Source organism: Schistocerca gregaria, chromosome 2 (genome assembly GCF_023897955.1).
Source record: "Schistocerca gregaria isolate iqSchGreg1 chromosome 2, iqSchGreg1.2, whole genome shotgun sequence".
NCBI lineage: Eukaryota > Metazoa > Arthropoda > Insecta > Orthoptera > Acrididae > Schistocerca > Schistocerca gregaria.
In genome coordinates this window covers 186,036,787-186,060,457 of record NC_064921.1, presented here as the reverse complement: position 1 = coordinate 186,060,457, position 23,671 = coordinate 186,036,787, and the positions used below count along the sequence as shown (strand labels likewise).

Below are 23,671 nucleotides of genomic sequence, written 5' to 3'. Positions count from 1 at the left end.
ATGTTCCAGTGTTGCAATGCTCAGCACATTTTGCAGATCCCTCCCTGACTGAAATCATCTTGTAATGTGTTGCCGAGAGATTAGCAGCCACTACAATTGATGAGTTCAGGCGTAGACTTGAAGCAGAGACGGGTGTATCTGTCGTCAAATGGATTTACATTTCTGAGATGGCAGTGCCCAATTATGGAGGTCTCTGAGACATTATAAAAGTAACACAAGACCACATATTGCCCGTGCTGTCCTGGTGTGCTTCGATATATAGTTGCCTTAGTGAGCACCTTCTCCATATCTCACACCTATTAAAAACATCTGACCACGAACGGCTGAGAGAGTGGAAGTTCAGCAGTTGTCGCCCACTATGACTGATGAGTTCCAGTATAGTCCTTAAGCAGCCTTCTGTAACATATCCATATCTGTCATGAAATGGATGAGCAGCTGAGCGGCCGAAGTAGCAGTACCAAATTTGTGCACCCTGTATCCCCCCCAAAAATTTGCATTTCTTACAACTGACGTTGCAGAGAAGTACAGTACCTACATTACCAGACCAGCGCGAATATGCTAATGATAATTTGATTGCTAATCAGTACTTCCTGATTTTATCTCCCATATTTTCAGAAAATATAATTAACAAATTTAATGAATAAATTAGTGACTGCTGAGCGTAGCCATCTAACGTCATATTAATTCCTTTCTCTTGGTGGAAGTTGAACATGAATTTTTCTGCAGTTCAGTTGAGAGCATGATGAGCCAAGGCAGATGGACCATCCAGTATTAGAAAGACACCTAAAGTCGACAAAGTTCCAGGGCTTGAAAATTTTAACAGCCGGGACGTCAACGCTTATCGGACATTTCACATCGCAGACGTCTACAATCGAGATATGGGTAAATCATAATACCTGCCGACAATTCCTTTCGTTCTGAGGAGCAGGAATCATCGTAAAATAAATTAATCTGAATCTGTGTCAATGTGGATTAAAGTGCTGGCAATTTAAAAAATATTACACTCGTCGGTGAACTCGCCCATTATTATAGAAATTAAATAAAGTTCCTTTCAGGGGACTATCTAAGCCGCAGGGATGTAGGTAACGGGCTCCGGGCCTTGTGAAGGAGTTTATGTAATAAAAATGTATGCTGTTTCTAAAGTGAACGAAACTCTGTTAGTAGCCATGTCGTTTATTTATTCATAGTTACGATAAAAATGTTTAATTCTGAATAATGTTTCATAAAGGTATTCTGTCGTATAATTTAGAAGCAAACTTCATGACTTTTACGGCGAATCATAAGACTGCAGTTTTCAGATATTAAAGGTGTGAAACAATATAATTCTTCCTACATCTCACCCATACGCTGCTCGGTCTTACATATTGTTTTTGTTGGTGGCAGAAGTGCTGCCACCTCACTCTGCGTTAACGCCAGCGCCCTTCCATTTAAGATGGCACCACAAGTTGAAAATCTGCAAATGAGTTCTGCAAGAAAACCAGGACGTGAGGAGCAGCAAATAAATGCTGTTTGCTATATGTTACGGCATCTGTCAATGAAGCATCACTTTAGCACGATTTTAGTTACTAGCTACCCCTGACTCTAGATCCGACTACTAAGAAGGTGTGTGTGAAAGCAAACGTCCCTTTCCCTTGACTATGTTTAGCTTCCTTAACCAGTGAAACTATTCTAAGAGTTTGCTAAGATAAAATTCCTTCCTCGCTCTGTCTGTCATCAGCAAATAATGGAGCTTCCTTTTGGCATTTTCATGTTCTCAATCAGTCTGGGAAGAAGTTCCATATGAAGCAAGTCTGACCTTCCTATATTCTCAAACAAAGTTTTTGTGAAAAACCTGCGCTTTCGGTAGTGTCCTATGGGACACACTTATCACTTGCCCGTCATTACTTTCTAGTGTCCTTCACAAAAGTCATTTCTACGTTCGGTAGGCAACGAAGGAGTTTCCGCACTCCATCTCATAAAGCGTTTTCAAAATGACGGGAAGCTCTCCCTGTTGCTGAATTCTTGCAGCGGTTTCGCAGGGAGCCAGAAAAGGTCGTGCCGGTTTCTAGCCATTGTGCAACTGACACCAAGCGTGGCCGCTTCTCCAAAAAAGCTCAATGGTGTGTGCATCGATTCCGGCGTTCGTGTCACTGGCCATATGGCCCACTTCGCTTTCAAAACAATTCCTTACTTCCCAATAGTATGAAAGCCATTTTTATACTATTGCAACTAACAATCACGTGCACATTTAAGATCAGTTGATTACTCATGTCGAGAGTGATCTCTAATTTGAATATTGTGAATCTGCATACATTGCGGGACCATTCTGGAAGACTATCTCCTAACACTTACTGTTGTCAGCAGCCAGCGACGACCAGGTACCTTCTTGCCAGTTTCGAATAATTCTTTGCGCTTTTTATGGTATGTCTCCAAGCCAGCAGTAACACAAATACTTCAGTGGCTTGAAGAACGCCAACAGTTGTCAGAAAGTTGCGATTTTTACGAGTAAGGGGCATCTCGATTAAAGCAAAATTCAAAGGAACTTCGTTTATCACCGAGGACTTAATTTCCACGTAAAATATGTGACACACACAGATACAATGTAGGCTTTGACGGCCAGTATTGTCTTCACTTAAAACTTCGGGCGGCACTTTACCTCGGAGGATGTCTCCCGCAGTCGGAGACGAAACGTGAGGAGAGACCTTTATGCATCGACGACGGCCTATCATCCCGGAAGTTTTAACTGAAGACAGTCGAAGATAGGTAAACTTCCTTCCATGCTATGAGAAATGGCTGGCCTGCTTCATGACCAGAAGTTATTTTCGCCTTTCGCCGCCTCTTAGTCGCCGCTTTACGTGAGTTTGGTGACTCCTAGTCTCCTCTTTGGCTCAAGACACAACACTTCGTCATGGTTGTCGATAGGATGAAGACTTCAGTTCTCAAGGAAGAAGACTTCATCTTGTTTGTCACAATCTGCGGCAGAGCACGATGGTCACTTCTCTCATCGGAAACCTGTGTATGGTGAGAGGTCACAGCGTCGGCTATCAGAGTGCGAGAGTGCACGTGGTTAGACCTAATACGTTTTAGAATCCAGTGGCTCCATGAGTGTCAGGAGGCTCAAGAGGAATCACTCTGAAATTTTAGTTGTTTCTTTCTTTCATAGGCATAGGCAATCGCTAAGAAATCGTCACGGATTTGACTATCGATAAATTATGTGTATCCACCTGCTTTATCCCATTCTTGACGACATAATCACGTGTTACATTTCTAGTTACTTTCTCATTACTGTATTTGTTATGATCAAACTCATGTATCTCAACCGTGGATACTGTGACAAGCCGGAGGTAAATATAGAGTAGAGCACTGTTTCATTTCGTAATTACACTCCTAGCAATGGAAAAAAGAACACATTGACACCGGTGTGTCAGACCCACCATACTTGCTCCGGACACTGCGAGAGGGTTGTACAAGCAATTATCACACGCACGGCACAGCGGACACACCAGGAACCGTGGTGTTGGCCGTCGAATGGCGCTAGCTGCGCAGCATTTGTGCACCGCCGCCGTCAGTGTCAGCCATTTTGCCGTGGCATACGGAGCTCCATCGCAGTCTTTAACACTGGTAGCATGCCGCGACAGCGTGGACGTGAACCGTATGTGCAGTTGACGGGCTTTGAGCGAGGGTGTATAGTGGGCATACGGGAGGCCGGGTGGACGTACCGCCGAATTGCTCAACACGTGGGGCGTGAGGTCTCCACAGTACATCGATGTTGTCGCCAGTGGTCAGCGGAAGGTGCACGTGCCCGTCGACCTGGGACCGGACCGCAGCGACGCACGGATGCACGCCAAGACCGTAGGATCCCACGCAGTGCCGTAGGGGACCGCACCGCTACTTCCCAGCAAATTAGGGACACTGTTGCTCCTGGGGTATCGGCGAGGACCATTCGCAACCGTCTCCATGAAGCTGGGCTACGGTCCCGCACACCGTTAGGCCGTCTTCCGCTCACGCCGCCCCAACATCGTGCAGCCCGCCTCCAGTGGTGTCGCGACAGGCGTGAATGGAGGGACGAATGGAGACGTGTCGTCTCAAGCGATGAGAGTCGCTTCTGCCTTGGTGCCAATGATGGTCGTATGCGTGTTTGGCGCCGTGCAGGTGAGCGCCACAATCAGGACTGCATACGACCGAGGCACACAGGGCCAACACCCGGCATCATGGTGTGGGGAGCGATCTCCTACACTGGCCGTACACCTCTGGTGATCGTCGAGGGGACACTGAATAGTGCACGGTACATCCAAACCGTCATCGAACCCATCGTTCTACCATTCCTAGACCGGCAAGGGAACTTGCTGTTCCAACAGGACAATGCACGTCCGCATGTATCCCGTGCCACCCAACGTGCTCTAGAAGGTGCAAGTCAACTACCCTGGCCTGCAAGATCTCCGGATCTGTCCCCCATTGAGCATGTTTGGGACAGGATGAAGCGTCGTCTCACGCGGTTTGCACGTCCAGCACGAACGCTGGTCCAACTGAGGCGCCAGGTGGAAATGGCATGGCAAGCCGTTCCACAGGACTTCATCCAGCATCTCTACGATCCTTTCCATGGGAGAAAGCAGCCTGCATTGCAGCGAAAGGTGGATATACACTGTACTAGTGCCGTCATTGTGCATGCTCTGTTGCCTGTTTCTATGTGCCTGTGGTTCTGTCAGTGTGATCATGTGATGTATCTGACCCCAGGAATGTGTCAATAAAGTTTCCCCTTCCTGGGACAATGAATTCACGGTGTTCTTATTTCAATTTCCAGGAGTGTAGATGAATACCCTGTTTCCTAGCTTGTGTGAATTATAGTACCCATGTCTCATGTTTGCTGGGCCATCTATGTCTTATTAATTATCCGTTGCATGAATCTTTTTCATTAGAGGCATGTGAGACCATGGGGAGTAATCTGTCTATCAGGGAGGTCAACTGATGCAGACTGTTCTCACATCCACAAGGAAAGTTGAAGGCTCAGATAAAACCTCAAACTGGAAAACTAAACCTGCCCCGAAAACTGAGGACTGACACAGAATTGCCGCATATTAATAAGCAGGAGAAGTTCCCGTCACAGAAAATTCTGGCAACCGTTGTCTCAATTCACTAATCGGTCTCTGCCTGAAGTGGAATGAGGACTTCTGGATTCTCAGTCTTTCTTTTCTTCATATGATGCCTGTTTCAGCTTTTCATGGTATGTGAACTCACAGAACATGCCCCAGAAGCTCCCAATTAGTGTTTAGAAGAGCCGTTTCACAATCTCAAGACTGGTGTTTGTAGTGTAATGTCTAATGTCCGCATCGTAAAACCATTCTCCCATTAGACCGTTAATGCTAACCAGTATGCCCAGAAACAGTTTAATTCAAATGTGGATCAACTCACAAAAAATGAACGACTGTATAGCTCTTTTTAGAAATACGATGCAACGGTGCACTCCACCTTGACACTTTTCCCACAAGACAATGATCAGAGGCAGTGCAACCTCCTGGCCACCTCGGTCGCCTGATCTCTTTCCCTGTAGCACTAATTGCAGCATCAAATGCACTCAAAAAATCTCACAGACTGGAGGAGCTACAGCCGAGCACCGAAAATGATAATGCTGCCACCCCTCACGCAGATATGCTACATACGTTTCAGATGTCGATAAGTCGAGCACAGCTCTTCATAGACGTGGACAGTAGCTATTTCCAGCATCTTCTGTGACGTTAATTAACAAGGGTCAGTGGTGCGTCAGTAATCGTTTTATTTTGTCCAACTGTACACTGTATACGCACATTAGTAAATTTTCGTTATTCGCTCTCCTTGCTGGTATTCCAATAGCCATTAATTCATTAATCAGACCCTGCTGCAGCGCGGAGCGGCTACGTTGAAACGTTCCGGAGGCACGAATACGCTACAAGGGCGCCATACAACTCTCATCGCATGGTGATATCTGTGCGTTGCAGGTTGCTAGGGGTAGCCGGAGGCTAACTTTTTGCAGTGATGACGCAGCAGTGATACTGACTTGTTTTAAATTGCAGACTTTTTACAGTAAGAAGAAAAGGAGGTGCTTTTCTGTTGGTGAATCGTACGCTACTGAAAACTCAGGAGGATCTAATGTCAAACGTATTATTTGCTAAAACGAGGCGGCTCCAAATCATAAGTTACACATTAATCCGTCAAGCCAAGTAAATTTTATTGAATGCTGGTGTGCACGTCACAGTTACACAGACACGTAAAAATGAAGTACAACACAGTCACCATGTCTCCATAAACAGCCGTTGCAAATTTCAATTGTTAAATTCGTTGGAGATATAAATTCGCTTCTTTGTTACGGGGTCATTCAAGAACCACTGTGTGGACGTCCTCATTGTCGCAAAATCTGCGACTGCCGTGAATCAGTTCCTCGATTGCGGAGACTCAGATGTCCGTGGTCCCTGTTGATGAGCTTCCTACTCAGTCAGCATGCACACGTCAGTGTGGCCTTGATGAAATTGTTGGTACCGCTTCACTATGGCTGGATGCGACATTTTATTTGGTCCATTACTCCATGAAACGCCCGCATCTTACCGTGAATCTAAGCGCACTGTACTCGTTTTGCCCATATGAATGCTAATGTCCTGCGTATTCGAACTCTGAGAGTACCGATTGGCGTTTCATATCACTGCCACACTTCGTCTGACAACGAGGTTTCGGGCGCTATCCGCGGCTGACGAAGTCCATGAGCCATAGACTCTGGCTCGCCCTGTTTCAGAGGCGGCCTCTTGTCCCGCTGGCTCTGGGCCCTCAGGGAATGTGGGTTTACTCGTAGTTTCGAGCGTAATGGCGCGTAATCGCTCGCCGTAGAGATATGACTGACAAGGAAGGGCAGGAATCCTTGTTCACTCTCTGTGCACACCGGGAGAGTCATTCCAGGTGTGGAATGGGTGTTTCAGGATGCCATGAACAGCACAGGATGTTCCCACCTGCGGAACGTGGCTCATATCGAAACCAACTATGTGTGTCGCTTTGGATGGGAAGAGATTCTCTCTCGTTTCGAGCGAATAATGTCGAAGCTGTAGGAGTCTGAAACGTATCCTGTGTTTGAGCTTCTCAAAAAGTAATGAGTGTTACGGTCAGGAGATGTCCAACTGAATCCAGTTTCTCTAGATTTCGAGAAACTTTTTGAAACCGTTCCTCTCAAGCGATTTCTAATCAAATTGCGTCCTATAGATTATTGACTATGTTGTATGACTCGGTTTGTGAGTTCCTATTAGAAAGATCACAATTCGTAATAACTGACATCACAGTTCGCAGTAATAGAAGGAAAGTCAGCGACTAAGAAGTAAAATCTGGCGTTCCGCGAGGCAGTGTATAGGCCCTCTGCTGTTTCTATCTACACAAACGACACAGGAGACAATCTGCAGTAGGAGTTTGAAACATATTCTGTGTTTGAACGGCCAGCTGGGATACAGCCATACCCGCCCTAAGTGGCCGAGCGGTTCTAGGCGCTACAGTCTGGAACCTCGCGACCGCCGCGGTCGCATGTTTGAATCCTGCCTCGGGCATGGATGTGTGGATTGTCCTTAGGTTAGATAGGTTAAAGTAGTTCTAAGTTCTGGGGGACTGATGACCTAAGAAGTTGAGTCCGATATTACTCAATGCCATTTTACCACTTGTGTTTGAACTGGTATTGTTTGTAGATAATGACGACAGTTATGGTTTTGTAAAGTCATCAGATGATCAAAACCAATTGCAAAATGATTTAGACCATCTACCTATAAGACGCGAAAAGTGACAACTGACTCTAAATAATGAAAAGTGTGAAGTCGTCCAGATAAGTACTAAAAGAAGCTCACTAAATATCGTTTACTTGATAAATCACACAAACGTGAAGACTATAAAACTAAATGCTTAGTGATTACAATTACGTGTGACTTAAATTCCAACGTCTACATCTATAATATTGTGGTGAAATCAAATCAGAACTTCGATTAATTAGCAGAACACTTAGAAAGTGCAGCAGCTCTTCTAAAGAGGCTGCTTACACCACTCTTGTCGATCCTGTTCTGGACTACTACTGTATGACGTCGGATCCGCATAAGATGGGAATGAAGGAGGACACAGAAAAGTTCAGAGAAGGGCAGCTCGTTTTATATCATGGAGAAATATGGGACGGACATGACACGTGTAATGATACCGCAATCATTAAAACACAGGTGCTTTTCAATATGGAAGGATCTTCTCGTGAAATTTCGTTCACCAAATTCCTCCCTCGTTTGTTAAAATACACTCCTGGAAATGGAAAAAAGAACACATTGACACCGGTGTGTCAGACCAACCACACTTGCTCCGGACACTGCGAGAGGGCTGTACAAGCAATGATCACACGCACGGCACAGCGCACACACCAGGAACCGCGGTGTTGGCCGTCGAATGGCGCTAGCTGCGCAGCATTTGTGCACCGCCGCCGTCAGTGTCAGCCAGTTTGCCGTGGCATACGGAGCTCCATCGCAGTCTTTAACACTGGTAGCATGCCGCGACAGCGTGGACGTGAACCGTATGTGCAGTTGACGGACTTTGAGTGAGGGCGTATAGTGGGCATGCGGGAGGGCGGGTGGACGTACCGCCGAATTGCTCAACACGTGGGGCGTGAGGTCTCCACAGTACATCGATGTTGTCGCCAGTGGTCGGCGGAAGGTGCACGTGCCCGTCGACCTGGGACCGGACCGCAGCGACGCATAGAAGCACGCCAAGACCGTAGGATCCTATGCAGTGCTGTAGGGGACCGCACCGCCACTTCCGAGCAAATTAGGGACACTGTTGCTCCTGGGGTATCGGCGAGGACCATTCGCAACGGTCTCCATGAAGCTGGGCTACGGTCCCGCACACCGTTAGGCCGTCTTCCGCTCACGCCCCAACATCGTGCAGCCCGCCTCCAGTGGTGTCGCGACAGGCGTGAATGGAGGGACGAATGGAGACGTGTCGTCTTCAGCGATGAGAGTCGCTTCTGCCTTGGTGCCAATGATGGTCGTATGCGTGTTTGGCGCCGTGCAGGTGAGCGCCACAATCAGGACTGCATACGACCGAGGCACACAGGGCCAACACCCGGCATCATGGTGTGGGGAGCGATCTCCTACACTGGCCGTACACCTCTGGTGATCGTCGAGGGGACACTGAATAGTGCACGGTACATCCAAACCGTCATCGAACCCATCGTTCTACCATTCCTAGACCGGCAAGGGAACTTGCTGTTCCAACAGGACAATGCACGTCCGCATGTATCCCGTGCCACCCAACGTGCTCTAGAAGGTGTAAGTCAACGACCCTGGCCAGCAAGATCTCCGGATCTGTCCCCCATTGAGCATGTTTGGGACTGGATGAAGCGTCGTCTCACGCGGTCTGCACGTCCAGCACGAACGCTGGTCCAACTGAGGCGCCAGGTGGAAATGGCATGGCAAGCCGTTCCACAGGACTACATCCAGCATCTCTACGATCGTCTCCATGGGAGAATAGCAGCCTGCATTGCTGCGAAAGGTGGATATACACTGCACTAATGCCGACATTGTGCATGCTCCGTTGCCTGTGTCTATGTGCCTGTGGTTCTGTCAGTGTGATCATGTGATGTATCTGACCCCAGGAATGTGTCAATAAAGTTTCCCCTTCCTGGGACAATGAATTCACGGTGTTCTTATTTCAATTTCCAGGAGTGTATTATGTTGGCGCCGACCTTCATCGGGAGGAATAATCATCATAATAAATAAATCAGGGCTCGCACAGAAAGATTTAAGTACTCGTTTTTTCCGTGCATAGTTCGAGAGTGGAACAGTAAAGAAATTGCTGGAAGGTGGTTAGATGAACCCTCTGCCAGGCAGTTAATTTTGAATTTCAGAGTAATCATGTAGATGTAGATAAACGTGTTAACGTACAGTAGCAAAATAGTGTCTCCAGGTAACATAGAACATGAAATCGTATTCTTATGGGCAATAGTCTTAGCTAAGAACGACATGTTTAATTTAGTGCTCCTGTACAAATTACTCTCCTCTATGCATATACAATTGGTTGCCCAGTGTGTATGTAAACGTAGGTATATCTATCTATCTATCACTTGCGCCTTTGTCCCACATTTTGCGCGGAGTTGGCGTGGTTAAATCGGATTTGACATGTTAATGTGAAGGGGTGGCCGGATGCCCTTCCTGCCGCCACCCCGTACCACCCGGGATGGAATCAGGGTACCCCATCTGTCTGTGTCCAGTGTAAATCATGGAAAAGCTTGGATGTGTTTCAAATGTCTGAGTCGTGTAACTTAGGCGGGACGTGGGGACCAGCCCAGTATTCACCTAGAGGAATGTGGAAAACCGCCTAAAAAGGACATTCCGTCTGGCCGGCACACTAGCCCTCGTCGTTAATCCGGAGGGCGGATTAGATCCGGGGCCGGCGTGCCTACCAGAGTCCAGGAAGCAGCGCATTAGCACTCTCGGCTAACCTGGCGGGTCCTATGTAAACGTGGGTGTCACTGCGAATTTTGGTCGTGACGAAATGAAGGGAGGATGAGAGTGGGCTCTGTCATCCAGTATAGTCTGGTGTATGGCCAGTGCTCCACTCCCTCCAAGCACTATGTTTCGATACTGCAACTCAGTGTCCTCATTAGCGGAACACCGGCAGTACATCAGATTCTTCGAGATGACAACGAATCACCGGGCTGTGTCCGAGGGAGAGTGTGTAGCACTTGTTGATCGGCACTCTATGTGACGTCACCAGAAAACAAGGAGCAGTAGTACAAAGTACCCTCTGCGTGTACTGTACCTTGTCTTGCGGAGTGTCTGCATAGATATCGGTGTGGGTATAGAATGTTGGTCCTGGCTAAACGGTGGGAGAGACGAATTGTGGCCTTTCGGTGTGTAGCACTTGTTGAACGACGCCCACGGTGTGACGTCACCAGGGAACAAGTAGCGACAGCGGATCGGCCGGGCTCGCGCGTCTTCGGCGGCGGCGATGCGCACGCAGCCGCGCGGCCGCAGCCGTGGCGGGGCCAGTCCACGGCGCGACGCCCCGCCGAGCGCACGCACAGCCGACACGCGCCGCGCCGCGCAGCGCAGCACGCGCACGCTACGCACGACGTCAGCACGCCAGAGAGCGCGCACGTTGCCCTCGGCGCCGCCGAGCACTGAGTGACGGAGCTTTCTCCTAAGACAGTCACTTCCCACGTGTATATCGTCAGCCGGCAAGTTAAAACGGTTTTTGAGAACTCGCGAATACGCTCCATTCCACACTTTTGTCACGTTTGCCGATCAACCATCTGATGTCCTGCTACCTTCTTCGCAGAGAGGTACGTTGAAAGCAAACATTCAGCACGACATACCAGTTTCGTTGGACCCACATTTCAGATGACGGAGAGCATTACAATAGGGGACCGGGGAAATATGACCTGGGCGCTGTTTCCAGTTTAGCTTTCTGATAGGAGAAAAAAGTAAGCAACGTCATAATACATAACGAATAGACAGAGCGAAGTAGGAGGGGAAGACAAAGAAGTAGGAAAACAAGTAGGGAAAGCATTGGAAGGCACTAAATTGGGAAGCACGAAGATATATTAAAAGTAATCTTCAGCACTGTAGGAAACTGGTGATGAAAAACAGCTCCTTAAGATTTATCTTTCGCTAGTACGGAGACACTCTTTTCTTGTTTCCGCTTAGTAGATGGAGCCACTCCCGTTACGCCGACGCAACGAAAGTGTCGACAGTATATTTTAAGTATGTTGGTTTCTTTGTTACGGCTTTGAATTAATCGGCAACGAAACTAGGACGAATTATGTTGTTGCTGAAAGCATTGAGACTCTGGTCTGTGTTGTTCCATGTCGTATTGTAAATAACAATAATAAACTAACTCCAAGAAGCTGCGAAATAGTGGAGAATAAAGACAGTTATGAAAAAAATCAATGGTCACAAGCAAATTGTTGTTTCACTATTGATTTCGGTCCATGACGACTATCTTCAGGTCTGAAAAAGAAAAAAGAAAAACAAACACAAGAACGCTAGCATTATTCTAATACAACTAAGCCAACTCTGTTTGTAACTTACGTGATGTCACTTTGTCTTAATGTTATGTTTTATCGTATTACAGTAACAGGCTTTCTCTGTTTTTATTCAGATACATAATGAAGGATAGTCTCACAATTTGTTTGTGATTGTTGACTGGAATTAAAGAAAGAAACTGTGTAAATTTCATTTAATTCTAAGTTTGTGTTCATCTCTGTAAACAAATAAACAGACGAAGTAGCAATCAGGATTATAGAAAGAAACAGCAGAGTAGGGGTCGGGGATTGGGGGAAAGCGTGGCAGGATTCTCAAATTCGTTCTCCCTGGATGCCAGAGTTAACCCAGTTGCGCCATTGGAGAAAGGGTGGGTATTCCTATCATCCTCATCATCTTCTTTATTCTGTCCCACTACCATGAAGAAATGGCTCCAAAAGAGCAGAAGAAGAAGGTTAAAAACAAAGTGTAATAAGTTGTCAAATTACCTCCGTAGTTGGCCTTTCATGTATCGTACCGTTTCTGTACCGGACGTGAAGATAAAAATTAAATATCAACTCGCACAAAGGCTTGGATATAAGTATTCCTCCCACGTTTTATTTGCGAATAGAATTGGAAGAGATCAGGTAGTACCACAAATGCCCTCTGCCCCGCATTTTAGAGTACTTCGTAGAGCAAACAAAAATATGTTGGACTTGGACACCGATAACAATTCATGAATCACTCAACATGTGAACCATGATCTTTGGCAAGTGACAAGCGAGAAGGAAGGCTGATGTCGAAATGACTGAATATATAGTACTGGTTACCGACTTCTTGCACATTACCAAAAAGCAAATGCATGCCGCTGGAACAGCTTCTCACATATTCTCCTATTTGACACCAGTGGCGGAGACACCATAAGCGAGAGAAGGAGCAGTCCTCGATTAGATATTTATCTGTTCATTAGAACATACGCAGCTGTTTACATTTCACGCATGTAACCGTGATTCGAATACCAGCTAAACAGACAGTATCAGTTTGTCACTAATGTTCAAAACCCCCATGGTGTCAACAAAGTAACCTCCCCAGCCGAGTTGGAAAAGGATTTGTACACTGTTCCGTGTACAAACGGAGCGACCCATCTTGCTCGGTAAAGCAGTGATAATATCAAAAAGGGGTGCGTGTCATGGCTAGTTTTCTTCGCTTTTCCTATACTCCCTGTTGTTTATGTCCTCGTCCCATTCGTTCAAAGGGTCGGAATGTTCCTGTCGATTTGGCAGTGTTAATGACATGGATTGGCTGGGTGCCCTTTCTGTCGCCAACTTTTCCCCCTGGGACGGAGCTTGCATATCCTTTATGTCTGCGTCTATTGCTACAGCACGCCAAACTGTGTGGACGTTTTCGAAGTATTTGTGGACCGTGCAGGCACAGAAAGTGAGTGCCTGCCTGGTATTCACCTAGTCGGAAGTAGGAAACCGCCTAAAAATCGCAACCAGGTTGGTCGGCCCGCAGACCCTAGTTAAACCGTTGGGCAGACATCCGTGAAGACGCGCTTCCCCGAATCACCGAAGCTATTATGGGGGAGGACCATTTGCTTTTCTTATATCTACTGGAATTTTTTAAACATATGTATTTTGTAAAGATGCTGGACAGCGTATGCAGATAGAAGCACTTTTGAATGGCTTCACTTTGCCGTCAAAGTTTTCTCTCCTTGTGGCTGCTTCATGCTACGGAAGTATTGCACCCAACGTCCTTATGTTTGTGGAATATAATTCCAATCTGTTTTTGAATCTACAGTATTTGTCCTCTAAGGTTTCTTCTAGTACCATGGGAGTTATCTGGACCCACACGACAGCAGTCTGAAAACCCCACTCATTGAAAAGAGATTTTTCTGGGTCTCATATATCGGGTTCTGTTGATGATAGAAAGATAGAGTCAAGTTTTTTTGGTAGTCTTTGAACTAAGGGCCACTTGTATACGTAACAGGAGGATCGTCTTGCTGTAGCTATCCTACACTGCAGTCTGAATACTACACACTTCCTCCAGATTAGGCAAACGGAGCAAACCGATGGTTCTTTTTGCATTACGTATGGTCTACGGTGCACTTCAAGCGGCTTATGGAGGCATCAGTTAGTTGATTTGCAGCTCTTGAGAAAACCCGTAAAACATGGTTTTTGGATACCAAAACCGAGGCGCGGATTTCAAGGCGGCTATTCACAGAAAGATCTCGATCTCACACAGCCTTGATAATTTTCCTGGTATATTTATCCGTTTCCAGAATACAGAGCTTCAAAGCTACCACACCTGCATACGTGTGAGACCATATCTAAATAATAAATAACCTCAACAAATTGCTCAGATCTTAAAGTTAGCATCTTGGCATTTATCTATAATTGTCATCTTCCCATTTTCAAAACTGTTTATCCTTTATCAAGAAACACCCAAAAAACAAGTGACTTTGCACGGAGAAATATGCTACAAAGTGTTTGCGTTATCAACACGAGAGTGCCGAAACACATGCAAAAATTTCGTGTGCATAAAATCTTGTCTAAGGTGTAAAATGATAGAGTTTGCTATTATTTTAATTTCACGTAACTATCACAATTTTTCTGACACATGACCGTCTTTTATGAGTGACATGCCTTGGTGTAACAAGTAAAAGATTAAAACCAGCGAAAAATACACCTACTGTAGCATAAAATGGGCCAATATGCTCCTGCTTATTAAAACACTCTGACTGCAAACGGGGTACAAACTGCCTCATACCATCTTCCTCAGCATCTTCAAAAGTTTGCCCAACAGTTTTGGCGTGCGAACGCATTCGAAGCTTTTTACACTGTGGAGACAGCGCTACAGGGAAAGAGCCAGAGAAGTAATACATACTGAAAGATAGTACAGAGCGAATGTGGTGTAGAAACAGCAAAGAAGACAATGGCAGTGTGAGGGAAAGAAGGGGATGCAGTGGCAGTAAAACATCATTGACAGTGACAGAAAGTACTAATAAAAGACTGAAGAAGACAGTGTCAGTGGCAGAGGAATAAAGAGAAGAAAAAGGTGGAAGCGGGTGATAGCCAGTGATAAATAGAGTTTATAACAATTACGACGAGGAAGAGATAGTGATAGTAAGAAGACAGTGAAAAGGAATGAATGAGACAGTAGAAGTAAGAAGGAGTGAGAAAACAGTGACAGTAGAAGTTGTAGAACAGAACAAAGGAGACTGTGACTGTGAGACAAAGAACAGTGAGAAAGTAATACTGGCAGTGAGTTGGGCTGAACAAGTGAGTGAGAATGATTAAGTGGGAGTGGATGCGTATGAGAGACCTACAGCGATGGGTTAGTGGATGTTAATGGGTGTTGGAGATAGTGGAAGTGAGAGACCGCGAATACGTTTGCGTGCAAAAATTTTTGGGAAATATTTAAAGGGTGCCGAGGAAGGTAGAATGATGTAGCTGATACCAGTTTTTCAGCCAGAGCCTTTTAATACACAGGAGCGTTTTCGCCTTTTTTGTGCTCCGATAGCAGATTTTTTTCGCTGTCGTATCATCATCTTGTCCCATCATCTACTTAATATTTTCCAATGATTCGTTTTTTTTGTCAGTCCACTAATTTCAAGTACACTTTTGTAGTGGCATGTTTCAGACGGGATGGTTTTTGGTTTTTACAACCGGTCATGAGTCAATCGACACAATGCTGTACTTCGGAAGTAAATTTTCATATAGATCTTCCTCAAATAAAGGGCAGCAGTCTTCGCTAAAGAGAAACGCTGTCCTTGGGTGTGACAAAATGCTTCTTATATTCTCTTTACCTCATCCGTGTTGCGTTATTTTCCTTCCAGAGTAGCAGAATTACTTCACTCGTTTACTACTTGTTCCCGAATTGTAATACTTGATTTGTCTCAATTCAACTTCTCCTCAATATTTTAATCATTTATAGCTTACTCTCAATCCGTACTCAGTAGACTGTACTTTACTTTCAACTGGCCGTGTAATATTTCACCGCATTCACAAAGGATAGCGATGTCATCAGCGTACCTTCTCACTGACACTTTTCACCTGAGTTTTTATTCCACTTGTTAACTTTTATTTCATTTCCTTCATTGCTTTTTAGATACGCAGGTTGGAAGGTTAAGGAGAAAGACCGGTTACCTGTCTTGTGTCCTTTTAATGGAAGCACCTCTCTTTTCGTCTTTCACCAATTTTTCTCTCTTGTCTGTTGTACATCCTGCTTTTTCTTCCTTTCGCTGTACCGTGTAGTTTTCCAGTGTCGTGAGTCATGAGTCCATTATAAAGCAGAGGTCCAGGACTGCCCCTCTGGTTGTTTTACCTTTCCTTCACTCAGAAATCCGCGTCACAGATCATGTTCTACAGATCCTTTTGTGTAATATTCTGCTGAGAGTTAGGATGCTTTTGCCTTCGAACTGGTTTTATAATGATGCTCTAATTTTTATGCTCATAATATCTTCCGGGTTGGGTGAATGACAGTCTTCTGAAACTCCGGATGTGTTTGCAGAATCGTTGGAAAGACACTAGCCATTGAAAATGTAAGGAAGAAGTATGTCCATATAGCAAACATTCGGTGCTACCGTAATGTGCTCAAATGGCACTGGAGGTGTAACTGGATCCTTTCAATACACATCGATCGCGGACATATCAAATTTATCTTCCATTTGTACACTGAGAATACAGACACGATATCGTTATGCTGCTCATTTCACAACATGATCGATTATTATTAAAGAATGCTTAGTACGCGTGAGAGTCAGATGAACCGAACTGATTTAATAATTTTATAGATAAAGAGTTAAACGTTTTCTAGATGTTGAGAAACACAGACGCGCTTGTGTGCAATCTCGTGAAATGAAACTCGTTTAGTTGTCGTTAGTCCTTTATGAAATATCAAGGGCACTCATGGTGTGTCTGTCACTCCGTATGTAGAGAACTGGCTCTCTCAGAATGACGTGCGTTGTATCGATATCGAGACAGAGAACCAAATCAACGTGAGTTCATCATTTTTACGCGCTGTGTAGTGACTTCCATCGTTCGGTTGCATTGAAGCTGCTTCACTTTTAGGGATTTCTCCATTTATTTCACGCTCGGGTGTTCTTTACAACTCTATGGCTTCACTGAAGTTGGCACATTGCACGATAACTTGCACATAGAGTACCGACACCTTCCAATAATGCGAATAGGTAGCGTTCTCACTGAACTGCTTCAAGACGAGCAACAGAATCAGGTATTGTAGATCGTGTGCTGCCTCACGTATGCGCTGCGCTGAAACTTCATTTGCTTCACAGATTTACATTGTTTATTGATTAAAGTATTGGAAGTAGTACGAAAACAACCGTTGAGGAAGATGGTGCTACAGATGTTATTTATCCGTAGGCAAAATTTTAGGGGCCTGATTCTGTAGCAGTGGTACATAGAGAGTTGCCCAAATATTTCATCCATAAAGGAGCGCTTAGGTAATGCAGAAATAAACCCTAGTATCTTGCTCCAAACTCTCTGTTTTCGTCCATTGCGCAACTGAATGGTCGCATTCCCATGAAATGAATTTCCTCCTATTACTCATCACTGCTTGTGTATGTGCCTTTCGATTATAATGGTTCCATTGTCAAGAGCATATCATTTCTGTACTGCGTCAGGAAACTCAGTTATGTGTCTCAAACGGACGCCACAAATTCATTGCACAATGTAAAACAGAACAAAATCCACCTAGTCACAATACAATGACTATAGAAACACTTAATGGTTATGAATACTCAAAACTAAAAATTAACTTAACTCCTCCGCAACAGGCCATGAAGGCCCAAAGATACCGGATGGCTGACAGCCTACAGGCGTCACTGGATGTGGATGTGGAGGGGTATGTGGTCATCACACCGCTCTCTCGGCCGTATGTCAATTTCCGGAAACCGGAGCCGCTACTTCTCAAACAAGAATCTCCTCAGTTTGCCTCACTAGGGCTGAGTACACCCCGCTTGCCAACAGCGCTCGGCAGACCGGATGGTCACCCATCCAAGTGATAGCCCAGCCTGACAACGCCTAACTTCGGTGATCTGACGGGAACCGGTATTACCAATGCGGCAAGGCCGTTGGACAGTTACGAATAGACTAGCTGACACAGAAAGTGAAGCTCCCAAAGACACTGTTCGATGACAATGTAACATGGTACACGTAGAAACTATCGGCGTATATGTAAATAATTTGAGTTTCAACTCTCTGTGACAGGCAGAAAGGCCATGAGAATGCATCAGCGTTGAACGTGTTTAGTTTTGTTGCGGTTTATAAGGGGCGTTTTCATCGTCAGTTGTTTAGTGATCACTGTGAAGGACATTGAGGTGCCACCTACTCGTGTCAGACAGGTTTCTGAGCACCTGACAGAGTTTGAAAGGAGTCTTGTTATGGATTCATTTGGCTGGTTGCCCGAACCGTAAAATAACCAAGTTTATGGGGCATTCGGATGTGACACTGGTCGAATGTGACACTGGTTGAATGTTGGGCTGCACGAAAGAGTCTGAGCAAGTGTATACTTCGTCAGCGGTTCGGTCGACGACATCTGATCACCACAAGGAAGCATCACCATTTTATATATTATGCACATCGCAACGTCGTCATATTTGTGCGTGTCATCTGAATACAGGTAATGGGCCCCCTGCAGTACTATGTGCCATCCCTTACCTTTGGACGGAGACCAGTAGCAGGCGGTCTGGTGAATTACCGTCCAATGCGTAGGCTGCTGTTAACACTTCTACAGAAATGGGTCAGTTTGAAGTGGTGCCGTTACCGGGAAACATGGATCGCTGATGAATCAAGTTGCATTGTGCTCACAGCTCACAGTTCTGTACTTTCCCGGATGACTATCGCATGCGAGCACTGCGGCGATCTGGGGAGAACTCCCATTCCTCCAGTGGTTTGGAGAGACACAGTGATGTTACTACCGGAGTCATGGTGTAGAGAGACATCGTCAGTGACCTCTGGTAGTGATCGAGAACACAGAAATACAATACCAAAATGGTTCAAATGGCTCTGAGCACTATGGGACATAACTGCTGAGGTCATCAGTCCCCTAGAACTTACAACTACTTAAACCTAACTAACGTAAGGACATCACATACATCCATGCCCACACAGCAGGATTTTAACCTGCGACCGTAGCGGTCGCGCAGTTACAGGCTGTAGCGCCTAGATCCGCTCGGACACTTTGGCCGGCAATACAATACCCTGCGTCCTCAGGTGTCGCCTGTCATGTGACATTATTTGAACAGGGCAACGCTAGTTCACGAATGCCACATGTCTTTCATGAACTGTCTGTGTGATATTTTGGTACTCCCGTGGCCATCAATCCGAGACTATTCCCGAGAGAATACGTGTGGGGCCACCTCCGTCACACTTCCAGTATCCAGGACATCAAAGACCAGATACATTATTTGTAGGCCTGCATGCCCACGGAGGCGATACAGCGAATTATGATACTCCTTCCACTCGAATCAGTGTATGCATCCACGTGAAAGCGGTCGCAATATCGCACTGATAGGTTTGCTCATACTGTGAATCTATTTGTAAACTCGCCTCGATTTTGCAATTACTGATTAATGTCACTTGACTAGAATGCAGTCATCAAAACAGGAAAGGAAAGAAAACTAGTAAGAATGATAAGACTATATCGTCTCAGCTGGGACATTTTTTCTGAAGAAATTGCCCACCATGAAGAGTCATTCTAAGAAAAATTTCTAGGAAAAGCAGAAGAGGAAGAACCAACGCGTGAATTGCTGGATGAAATAATAAAGGAAACAGAGAAAGCTACAAGTAAATTTAGGATGAAGACAGGACAGTGTGTAGCTTGACAGGGGTTTGGTAACTGATAAAATGATGTGAAATTAATAGCCAATTGGCATCAGTTTGTTTCCACCAAACCACCAGAGGACGAGTACACAACAAATATGTATTTTGCTCGTCTGTCAATTAAGGGTTCGGCGATGCTCTGTTGCTTTAGGCTCTTGTAGCAGCATCGATGTTTCATAATGCACATTTAGCAGACAATCAGCGAAAACTTTACAAAAAGCGTAAGTAAACGAAAGGATTAATAAATAAAGGAGGTATTAATGGAATTATCGCTCAGGATAATTATGTAGCCACACCAGAAGACTGAAGTTCAACATCAATTTATTGCGATCAGTCACAAAGTGAACATTGCCCTTACAAAGGCTGACATTTAAACACAGCAAAGCGGTAAGAGGTCAACCGGTTGACTTAACAAAGCGTTCTCAGGGAATAACGAATCTGAGAGAATAACGAATCTGAGACAAAGGTTTTGGCCTGAGAACCGAAACCACTCCCACTGTAGCCATATTTAAAAACGCTGTCTCCTGACAAACCACTAAAGCCAAGTGAGCGTCATGGAACTAGAATACCATTACGATTATATATTTTACAATATTTACATATCTCAAATAAATATTGTATACAGCTTAAGAGTGTTTTCATACTGATATTACATTACTACACACTAAACATAGCAGGATGACCAACTTCACTTTATGCAACAGAACGCTAATAAAGCTCATGTCTTTATTCAGCTTGCCAATGTCATACTACGCTACTCAGATGGTCGTCTTGCAAACATTAGCTCACTAAATTTTCGTTAGCAAACAAATTGGAATAACAGAACAATTCATTCATGCCGCTGCTTTTCTGTAGTGTATCTGAGGATAAATTTTTCTTTGGAATTATTTTTTGAGATGTTAAAAAATTTATCTATAACAATTTGTGGTTTTCTTCAACATTAAGATACAGTAAATGTGGTTTGGCGTCAAGACCCATACATTACCCAGACAGTGTGTGACGTTCGCATATGTAGCATGTCTGTAGCTTTTGTTATTTCTTATAAACAATTTGTATATGAACGTCAATAACTTTGTTAGTGTCAGAACAGAATATCTCCCTGCGGATATAATGTTCAGGTAATTTACGGGAATGCCACCGGATGACGTCATCTACAATCGCCGATATTTCCACAATGTCACCCGACTCCATTCCCCTAAAGTACTTCAAAAACTTTGTTAATATTTACTTTGCAAAAAGTAATAATTTTTACAAATTCGCCTCTTTACTCCGACTTCAGTGATGTAACTCGTTTTTATTTGTAGCATATCTGGAGGTGGCTCTCGTGTTTCCAGTTTTAGTTTTAGCACAGACAGAGCCCGGCCGTAATGCTCAGAGGCAACTTGCCAGCTCAAACAAATCCGCCGTTCCTCGAATATCTTGCACTACGGACATACCGCTCGTAGCGTTACAAGAGGAAAGCGGTGAGCATCTGATGGGGACCTGTATAAAACAGATTATCTGCTTCAGTTTTCCAACCCCAGACTTCCTGTCTACCAGACAGATTTTATTTGTTCTTAGGACTTTCATCCAACGATAACTTCGCGAAGTCTACTCGTTGGAAGATAGCGATACTTCTGATTTTTGTTATATTTAGTTTCATTTCACTTTAACAGCCCTTTCCACAGAAAAATGTAGTTTTCATTGTAAATCTGCCAATACTGCTCGATCATTTACAAATTTCACCATCTTCCTATTGCTATGCCTCTTGTTTTTGTTAATGCTTCAAAAATGGTTCAAATGGCTCTGAGCACTATGGGACTTAACATCTGTGGTCATTAGTCCCCTAGAACTTAGAACTACTTAAATCTAACTAACCTAAGGACATCACACACATCCATGCGCGAGGCAGGATTCGAACCTGCGACCGTAGCAGTCGCGCGATTCCGGACTAAGTGCCTAGAACCGCTAGACCACCGCGGCCGGCGTTAATGTTTCACCTGTCAAGGTCTCAGCATTAATACTGAGCATCGTTGACGACCAACAGTACCCTTTTCTATCACCTCTTCAGGTACTCGTATCATCTCTTTCCCCCTTGTCAATTCTTGGTACCATTTTTTGTTTTTGTGTTCCTTAGTCTTCTATCTTTACAGACTGCACAAATTTCTTTCGAAGTCTTCACGAAGATACTCCAGTAAAGCATATCAAAAACCGCCCCCAAATTAACAATACAGATACACAAATCCCTGTTAAATTCTTTGATTGATCTGCAAACAACCAATGTAATATTGTGATTGTTTATTCTTCTAGAATATATGTGTGTCCTCCTCCACGTATTATCCTCAATCTTTTATTTCCGATTTTTTGTGTAAAGAACTGCAAGCAATTTTTGTAATACACTATATTTCATATGTGTGTATGTACAAGACCCCGTCGGATATTCGAGCGTGGTAACGTGCTGCATCCGGGATTCGTGGAGAGCAGTCTATCCCGGATCGAATCCGCCTCGCAGATTAATGGATATTTAGAGAGGTTCTCATACATCAGCATGAGTTTCAGTCTCCTATGCAGACCGATGGGGTACACATATCTTCCAGATAGGATTGGTGGCATCAGGAAGGGTATCATTCTTTATTGTTTTGATGTTCCCCTACTGTGCCAACCTCTCCACCTCAGAGTAACATTTGCATCCTATGTTTTCATTTATTTGGATGTATTTCAGTCTCCGTCCTCCTTTACAGTTATTACCCTCTACAACTCTCTCTAGTATCAAGGAAAATATTACCTGATGTATTAATACATCTATCATATTGCCTTTCTTCTTGACAGTGTTTTCCATATACTCCGATTTTGCGGAGAACTTCCTCATTCCTTACCTTATCAGTCAATCTAATTTCCAACATTCTTCTATAGCACCACATTTTAAATACTTAGATCTTCTGTTCGGGTTTTCCCACAGTCCATGTTTCACAACCATACACTATTGGGCTCAAAACAAATTCTCAGAAAATTGCTTCTCAAATGAAAACCCACGATTTTACTAGTAGACTTTCCTTGGCCAGCAACGCCAATTTTGTCTGTGCTAGTCCGCTCTTTATGTCCTCATTGCTCCGTCTATCGTGGATCATTTTGCTGCCTGGGTTGTAGAATTCCTTAAATTCACCAACTTCGTGATCCACAATTGTGATATTAAGTTTCTTGCTGTCTTCATTTCTGCTACTTCTAACTACTTTAGTCTTCCTTCGACTTACTCTCAATCCATATTCTGTACCCACCAGTCTTTACATCCCATTTACCTGATCCTGCAATTCTTCTTTGCTGTCACTGAGGGTACCAGTGCCTACAGCGAATCTTATCCCTGATATCTTTTCACCTTGAATTTTAGTCCCGCTCTCGAACCTTTCTTTTATTTTCGTCATTGTGTATTCGTTGTATATACTGAACAGAAGGGGTAAGAGGCTATATCTCTTACAACTTTTTCAAACCGAGCACTTCGTTCTTCTCTCTTGGTTCCTGTACATATAGTATATAACTCCTCTCACCCTGTAGCTTGCCCCAATGTCTTCTCAGAATTTCGAACATCTTGCACCATATTGCACACTGCCGAACGCTTTTTCCAGGTCCCCAAATCCTATGAACATGCTTTGAGTTTTCTTCAGTTTTGCTTCTATTATCAAACGTAACGTCATAATTGCGTCTCAGGTGCCTTTACCTTGCCTAAAATTAATATGATGTTCATTTGATGGATAGTTTTATTTTACATTCTTATATTTCTTATTCTTGATATCAGCTTGGATTCATCATCCACTTAGCTTAGATGATTGTGCGATGATTCTACTACCTTTCGGCTCTTGCTATCTTTGAATGTATGTATCC

At 44.5% G+C, this 23,671-nt stretch overlaps 1 protein-coding gene across 1 annotated transcript in view; it reads left to right on the top strand.

The window, feature by feature from the left end:
* The first annotated feature begins 10,997 nt into the window (after positions 1-10,997).
* Positions 10,998-23,671, top strand: part of LOC126336648 (probable G-protein coupled receptor CG31760) — a 1,468,739-nt gene continuing 1,456,065 nt past the window's right edge. The window contains exon 1 of the mRNA XM_050000571.1: positions 10,998-11,293. The gene's annotated coding sequence lies outside the window, so the exon portion shown is untranslated. The remainder of the gene's footprint in view (positions 11,294-23,671) is intronic.